General features: G+C 38.2%; 1 pseudogene; it reads left to right on the top strand.

The window, feature by feature from the left end:
* The first annotated feature begins 1,398 nt into the window (after window positions 1–1,398).
* On the top strand, window positions 1,399–2,107 carry LOC131493351 (pre-mRNA-splicing regulator WTAP-like; annotated as a pseudogene).
* The last annotated feature ends 6,168 nt before the right edge of the window (window positions 2,108–8,275 follow it).

Genomic DNA, 8,275 nt, shown 5'->3' with positions numbered 1-8,275 from the left:
ATTTAATGGAATAATTCAGGTAGTCAAATACTTGTGACCCATTTTAATATTTTATAAGAAGGATTTTCATCCTTTAATCCACAACTATTTACTTAATCGTGGTCTCGCTTTACAGGAATTAGATTGTGATAAAATTAAGGTGCTACATATTTAATCTTTGCATTGATTACTGATTGCCCTTTTTACTGCATATTTTTAAAATATCATATTCTTATATTACAAAGTTTTTTCATTAAAATATTACTGGCCCAGGGGCACCTGGATGGCTCAGTCAGTTGAGCGTCCGACTTTGGCTCAGTTCATGATCTCATGGTTTGTGAGTTCAAGCCCTGCGTCAGGCTCTATGCTGACAGCTCGGAGACTGGAGCCTGCTTCCGATTCTGTGTCTCCCTCCCTCTATGCTCCTCCCTTGCTCATGCTCTGTCTCTCTCTGTCTCTCAAAAATAAATAAATGTTGAAAAAAAATTTAAATATTACTGGCCCAAAGTTTTCTATCTTCACAATAACCACGAGGTAAAACCAACTTTCCTCTGACCCAGATCACCTTCTGTAATGGCAGAGTGAAAAACTGTGCGAACTCCCTCTAAAACAAGACAATATGGTAAAAGAATTGCAATTACAGTTTCAGAAATCAAAATCCCCTCTCTATTTCTAGGTAATCTGAATAGATCTATAACGAGCAAAGAGACTCAACTAGTACAAGAGAGAGAGTGTGTCAGAGAAGAGAGAGTGAGAGAGAAATCCAGGCTTGGATGAGTTCACCAATAAATTCCTCCAAATATTTTTTAAAAGACTTAATAGCGGGGCGCCTGGGAGCCTCAGTCGGTTAAGCGGTTAAGCGTCTGATTTCAGCTCAGGTCATGATCTCACAGTCTGTGAGTTCGAGCTCCGCATTGGGCTCTGTGCTGACAGCTCGGAGCCTGGAACCTGCTTCAGATTCTGTGTCTGCCTCTCTCTCGGCCCTTTCCCTGCTCATGCTCTGTCTCTCTCTGTCTCAAAAATAAATAAAAACATTAAAAAAAAAAAAAGACTTAATAGGAATCCTTCACAAACTCTTCCAAAAAATAGATTAACACTTCCCAACTTATTCTATCAGGCCACTATTACTGTGATATGCAAACCAGACAAAACTACTACAAGAAAACTATATTTCACTGAATGGCAGAGAGACCTGCACATAAAGTGGAGTGCCAGGGCTGCAGCAGAAAGAAGAGCAGGAGGGCGAGGAGGGTGGGAAGGGGGGTGGGTCGCGGAGAGTGAAAGGGGGCGGGGCGCAGGGCTCTGAGAGTGGAAAGGGTCAGGGGCTGGTCTGGAGGCCTGGGCTGCAGTCCTGCAGCATGGCCTTGGCCTCTGTGAGTAGGCATCACAAGCAAAGGCTCTGTCTAGAGAGGATCCAAGATGACCAAGGAGGAACCTCCCCCAAAAGGTTTGAATGAAACATACTTCAAAGTTATGGCACTTGATGAGTTAATTCTAAGATGGAAACAATATGAAGCTTAGGTCCAGACTCTGGAGGACAAATACACAGATCTTAATTCTAATGATGCAACTGGCTTAAGGGAGTGTGAAGAAAACCTGAAGCTCACTGGGAAAACATCCTTGTAATGAGACTACCAACCAAGAAGAGAGATAGATGCAAGAGTGTACTACTCAAATCCAGTACCTCAAGCAAGCCCAGAAACCTAGCGATGCCCAACTGGGATCAACAAGGATAGACCCAGGGATGAACTTGTTTTTTCCTAAAAATGAAAAGTGAACTGTAATAGACTGAAGACAAACTGGAACAAGCCCAAAATGAACTGAGTGCCTAGAAGTTCACACCTGACAGGTAAACAAATCATACTCCCCTGTCAGGATTTGGCTGAAAACCCCCAAGGAGAAAGCTGTGGTGGGACAGCCAAATACTGGTTTCCACACCAAGACTCAGATTTCTTGAGCCAAAAAAAGCCACATTCTTATGCTATCCAGCTTGAAATGGTTAATATAAAACTGACCAAATGAACCTTGTGTTTGAGCTTTTTTCTCTACCCTCTCCCCTTGTTTCTGAGGCCTGATGGCATGGGACTATTCTGAAGAAATTGCCACCTCTGAAAACCCCCCCTTCTAGGACATGTAGACACCTGAGAAATGTACTGTTTGAAGAAAATAGAGGAAGAAACCGAAGTCTTAGGTCTGTGGCACACTGTATCTTCCATTTAAAGGAAAGAAACATAGAGATTTAAAATCATGAATTGAACATGTAAAATTCCGGTAAAATGTAAAAATGGGATATGCATCACTCTTAACCTGAGCATAGCGACTTAGAGACGCTTTATATCAGTTTTGCCAATAAGGCTGTGGACTTTGTGATTCAAGTTGACTTCTGGGTCAAAACTCAAAAGAGGTGAATTTTGCCTTAAAAACGTATATTTGCGGGGCACCTGGGTGGCTCAGTCAGTCAAGTGTCTGAGTTCAGCTCAGGTCATGATCTTAAGGTTTCTGGGTTCAAGCCCTGCGTCGGTCTCTGTGCTGTCAGCTCGGAGCCTGGGCCTGCTTTGGATTCTGTGTCTCTGTCTCTCTCTGCCCCTCCCTAGCTGGCTCGCTCGCTCTCTCTCTCTCTCTCTCTCCCTCATTCAAAAATAAGCATAAAAAATTTAAAAGAAAGGGTTTATTTGCTAAGAACAAATGTTAATAGTCATGAATCAAATAATAGATGTCAGTGCAAATAGTTCATATATTTAACCATTTAGTTTGGAGCTCTATATTACTTTATTGAGCCTTAAGTCAATGTCGTTTTAATCAATGATTTGTTCTTTGAATGGTTGCTAATGTTGTAGATAATCTTATTGAGGACTGTATGAACATATAGATGTGGTGTCAAACTTCAGGTTGAAACTGTTTGAAGCATTATAAAAATTCATTTCACTACTAGATTGTGTAAGGATACTGGCTGTGATGAGACTGTTTTTTGTTTTTTTGTTTTTTTTTTCCTGTAGTGAAATTAGATCCTCATTCCATTCAGCAGGCACGTTTTGAAAGAGCATTGTTGTTGCTGTTAATGGAAGACTGGGTTTCCTTCATTGTATTTGGGCTTTTGTATTGCATTCTTGATATTAAATTAAATATGCCTTGAAAAAATACAAGAAACTACAAGATAAATATCCTTTATTATTACAAATACAGATTATCATCAGTAAAATACTGACAGACTGAATCTAGCAACATATAAAAAGGATTATACACAGTGATTAAGTGGAGTGTATCTGAGAAATGCAAAGTAGATTTAAGATACAAAAATCAATCAATGTAATCCTATATATTAATAGAACACATGATAAAAGCTACGTGATCATCTCAACAGATATGGGAAAAGCATTTGAAAAGTTCTGTGCCTTTTCATGATAAAACTATTTAACAACTAGGAATACATTCGAATCCTCCAAGTCTGAGAAAGTAGTTTGTAAGACATTCACAACTAACAGGGTATTTAATGAAGAAAGGATGAATGTTTCCTCTTAAAATAAGAAAAAGCAAAATGATGCCCATTTTTACCTCTTCCACTTAACATTTTACTGAAGATTCTAGCCATGGCAATTAGGTAAGAAAAAAAAATAAAACGCATCCAGATTATAAAGAAAGAAATAAAACTATTTTTATTGGTGGGTGACCCAATCTTGGATATACAAAATCCAAAGGAATGCACACACATACACACACACACACACACACACACACACACACACAAATTATCTGAACTATTAATGCAGTTCAGCAATGTGGCAGGATCCAAGATTGATTTACAAAAATCAGCTGTTTTTTATATGCCAGCAATTAACAATTTGAACATGAAATAAGGAAACAATTCAATTAATAACAGCAACAAAAAAATGAATAACTAGGAATAATTTTAACAGGAGAAATGCAAGGCTCACACACTGAAAATTTCAAAGCATACTGAGAGAAATTAAAGATATAAACAAGTAGAAAGACATCCTATGTTTCAAGTTTTAACACTTAAATGGCAGTTCTCCCCAAACTGATTTATAAATTCAATGCAATTCCTATGTAATTCCTGCTAATGTTTTGCACAATTAAAAAACTGATCCTAAAGTTTGTATATAAATTCAAAGGACCCAGAAAAACCAAAATTATCTTGAAAAAAAAAAAGAAAAATTTGGAGGACTCACATTCAATTGATACTATGAAGTTACTATAACCAAGACAGCATTGTACTGGCAAAAGGACAGACATATAGATCGTGAAGTAGAATTAAGAGTCAAGAAATACACCCTATATTTATGGTTAATTGATTTTTTTTAACTTTTTTTAACGTTTATTTATTTTGAGACAGAGAGAGATAGAGCATGAACGGGGGAGGGTCAGAGAGAGAGGGAAACACAGAATCTGAAACAGGCTCCAGGCTCTGAGCTGTCAGCACAGAGCCTGACGCAGGGCTCAAACCCATGAACTGCGATATCGTGACCTGAGCTGAAGTCGGATGCTTAGCCGACTGAGCCACCCAGGTGCTCCTATGGTCAATTGATTTTTGACAGAGGTGCCAAGACAATTGAATGGGGAAAATAGTTTGTTCAACAAGTGGCGCTGGACAACCAGATATCTACATGCAAAATAATGAATTTGGACTCATGCTTCACACAATACACAAAAATGTGCTCAAAATGAATCCTAGACCTCAATGTAACCGTTAAATATGAAAAAAAAATTAAAGTAAGCATAGAAGTAAACGTCTGTGATTTTGAGTTAGGCAATAGTTTCTTATGTATGCCACCAACTGCAAAAGTGTCAAAAGAAAAACATAGGTAAGGAATTCTTACCAGTCAATAATAAAAGACAAATCACCCATGGCACCTGGGTGGGTCAGTTGGTTGAGCATCAGACTTCAGCTCAGGTCATGATCTCACGTTTCATGAGTTTGAGCCCTACATTGGGCTCTGTACTGACAGCTCAGAACCTGAAGCCTGCTTCAGATTCTGTGTCTCCCTCTCTCTGCCCCCCCCACCAACTTCACTCTGTCTATCTCTCTCTCAAAAATAAATAAAACATTAAAAAAGACCAATGACCCAATTCTGAAATGGACAAAAGGTTTGAATCAATAATTCTCCAAATAAAATATATAAGTAGCTTATTTCATTTACCATAATGTCTCTAAGGTCCAACCAGACAGCACATGTTAGAATGTCTTTCATTTTTGAAGATGAATAATATCCCACTGTGTGTATATACCATATTGTTTTTTCATCCATCTCTTGAATGGATGAATCACTTGCGTTACTTCCATCTTTTATGTATTTTGAATTATTCTGCTATGAATAAGAGTGTATAAATATCTGTCAAGACCCTGCTTTCAATTTTTGGAGGTATGTAACCAAGTATCTGTCAAGATCCCACTTTCAATTTTGGGATTATATAGTCTGTTCAGAAAGCTATAACAAAAGACCATAAACTGGGTGGCTTAAATAAGTCATTTATTTCTTGCAATTCTGGAAGCTAAATCCAAAATCAAGACTCCGGACAATTTGGTGTCTGATAAGGGTCAGCTCCCTAGTTCATAGCTGGCTGTCTTTTCATTGCATCCTCATATGACAAAAGGGACAAGACACCTCTCTGGGGTCTCTTTTATAAGGCACTAGTCACGTTTATGAGGGCTCTGTAAACATTCATTGAACAATCCATGTTAAAAATGATCTTATAGGGGCGCCTGGGTGGCGCAGTCGGTTAAGCGTCCGACTTCAGCCAGGTCACGATCTCGCGGTCCGTGAGTTCGAGCCCCGCGTCAGGCTCTGGGCTGATGGCTCGGAGCCTGGAGCCTGTTTCTGATTCTGTGTCTCCCTCTCTCTCTGCCCCTCCCCCGTTCATGCTCTGTCTCTGTCTGTCCCAAAAATAAATAAAAAAAACGTTGAAAAAAAAAATTAAAAAAAAAAAAATGATCTTATACTATAACAGTTGTGGAAACTTTTTCAAAAAATATGTGTCTATAAAGGCATAAAAGTTGAGTTATATGGAAAGGGAACTATATAGAAATTTTAACAGAGATAGTAAATAATAGTGATGATGATGAAGGTGATGATGGTCATGATGATATAGCTTCCAGTGATTTAAAGCTTAGATTTTTTGATAAAACACATTGCATGTTTAAAAGCAGGGATGCCTGGAATGCTCAGTCATTGAGTGTCCAACTCTTGATTTCAGCTCAGGTCATGATTTGTGGGATCAAGCCCTGCATCTGTCTCCATGCTGAGCATGGAGCCTGCTTAAGATTCTCTCTCTCTCTCTCTCTCTCTCTCTCTGTTGCTCTGCCCCTCTTTCTCTAAAATAAAAAAAAAATAGAATAAATAAAAATAAAAGCAAAGGGAAGTAAATATAATCAATTCAGTTACCACCAGTAGCATTCTGATATTTGTTATTCTACATAAATTAAAGAGAAGAGACAAATGTATATCTTGGAGATTTAATTTAAAATGGAAGTTGCTACTGGACCTTTCTGGAGACTGAATACCTGAGCATGATATACTATATGTTCTTTGTTCTTTGGATATCCTATAATGAACTAGATGCTTTATATATGTCCAACCAAGTCATCAAGGTAAGTGTATGCAACATAAAGCATCATGTGGAAGTGGTAATCATTAGATAAGTCTCAGCAGGTGATGAAGGCACTGGTGGTATGAATAGATTGCTTGTACGGTGTATTTACTCTATGTGTATTGCTAACTCACCCTCACCTGACCACACAAGAAAATATTTGAATCAAGTACCCATAGATTGCAACAGCATCTACCAAGAGTGTATTGTTGCTTTATTACATCCTTATTCAAGGAAAAGGGATTCTTCCAACTGGAGAAGACTTTGAGTGGTACATCTAGGCTCTCAGTTTGATAGGAGGAAGAGATGGTCTCAGGACACTGATACTGATGCTCATGCTTTTTACTGTATAAAGATGTTCAAGCACCTAGAAATGGTCAAATTGGAGGAGTGGTGAAAATACGTCTATCAGCTCATCGGGATTAGATTCTCAGAAAAATGTCTTGAATTAAGGAGTTTTAAATATACATTAAAAAAGGGAACCAAACATGAAAACTAACCAACCAAACAAAAAACCTGGCTTTGTGGCATTAATATGTTCTTGCTATTCAAGTAGACAAGGTGACAATTATGTGGATGTCAGTTAAGTTCTTTTTGCAGCTGAAGTGACAATTGAGAGAAAAGAGAAAACGGAGAGGATAATGGAAAACATTATAAATATCAGGCATAATTCTGTAATAGCTATCCAAATTTTTCTAACATATATGCATTCCAATTTTTCCCTTTCTTTCTTTTATCACTTTATATAAGAATTACATTGGTGGTAGCTTTATAATTTACACTTAAGTTGGCTGATTATCAAAGAGAAATTGCAACTAAATGGAAGAATAAACTTCATTAATATATGGAATGATTAGTCAATATCTTTGAAGGTCTTTCCATCTTGTAAGGGGATAATAAACTTTCCATTATTTAAATATTTATTTTATTTCATTTAAGTTTATGTATTTTGACAGAGAGAGAGAGAGAGTGTGTGTGTGAGCAAGGGAGGGAGAGAGAGAGAGAGAGAGAGAGAGAGAGAGAGAGAGGATCTCAAGCAGGCTCCATGTTCTGTGTAGAGCCTGACACAGGGCTCAATCTCACCAACCATGAGATCACTACCTGAGCCAAAATTAAGAGTCAGTCTCTTAACCAACTGAGCCACCCAGGCACTCCAATTTATTTTTATTTTAGAGCATGTAAATGAGGTATGGAGCAGAGGGAGAGAGAGAGAGAGAGAGAGAGAGAGAGAGAGAGAGAGAGAGAAAATCCCAAGCAGGCTCCACACTTATTGTGGAGCCTGACAAGGGGTTTGATCCAGTGACCTTGGTATCATGACTTGAGTCAAAATCAAGAGTTGGACACTCACTCAACTGAGCCACCCAGGTGCCCCTAATCTTTTCATTTTTAAGAGATATAGTTGCTCATGGTAGCTAAAAACATGTTATTGTCTTGAAATTTAAGGATAGATATTGAGAAACTGAACAGATGGACTATGTTGGGTATGATGAACTGGCACTAAGCCTCTTTCTAGTAGTTTAGTGGACCTTTCTATAAGTAGACTGCAAACTTGGAAACCACTTCCCAACTCCTTTTTCATTTGAGTTCATGACGTGAATTGTGTTCTGCCAATTAACGTGGAAGCCAACATTTTAAAGCTAGGTTTTCATTTACTTCCCCAGTGAAATTTCCCCAATATTCCTAGTTAATGGAA

The sequence above is a fragment of the Neofelis nebulosa genome, chromosome 2 (genome assembly GCF_028018385.1).
Source record: "Neofelis nebulosa isolate mNeoNeb1 chromosome 2, mNeoNeb1.pri, whole genome shotgun sequence".
NCBI lineage: Eukaryota > Metazoa > Chordata > Mammalia > Carnivora > Felidae > Neofelis > Neofelis nebulosa.
The sequence above is the reverse complement of the archived record's forward strand: the minus strand, read 5'-3'. Positions and strand labels throughout refer to the sequence as shown.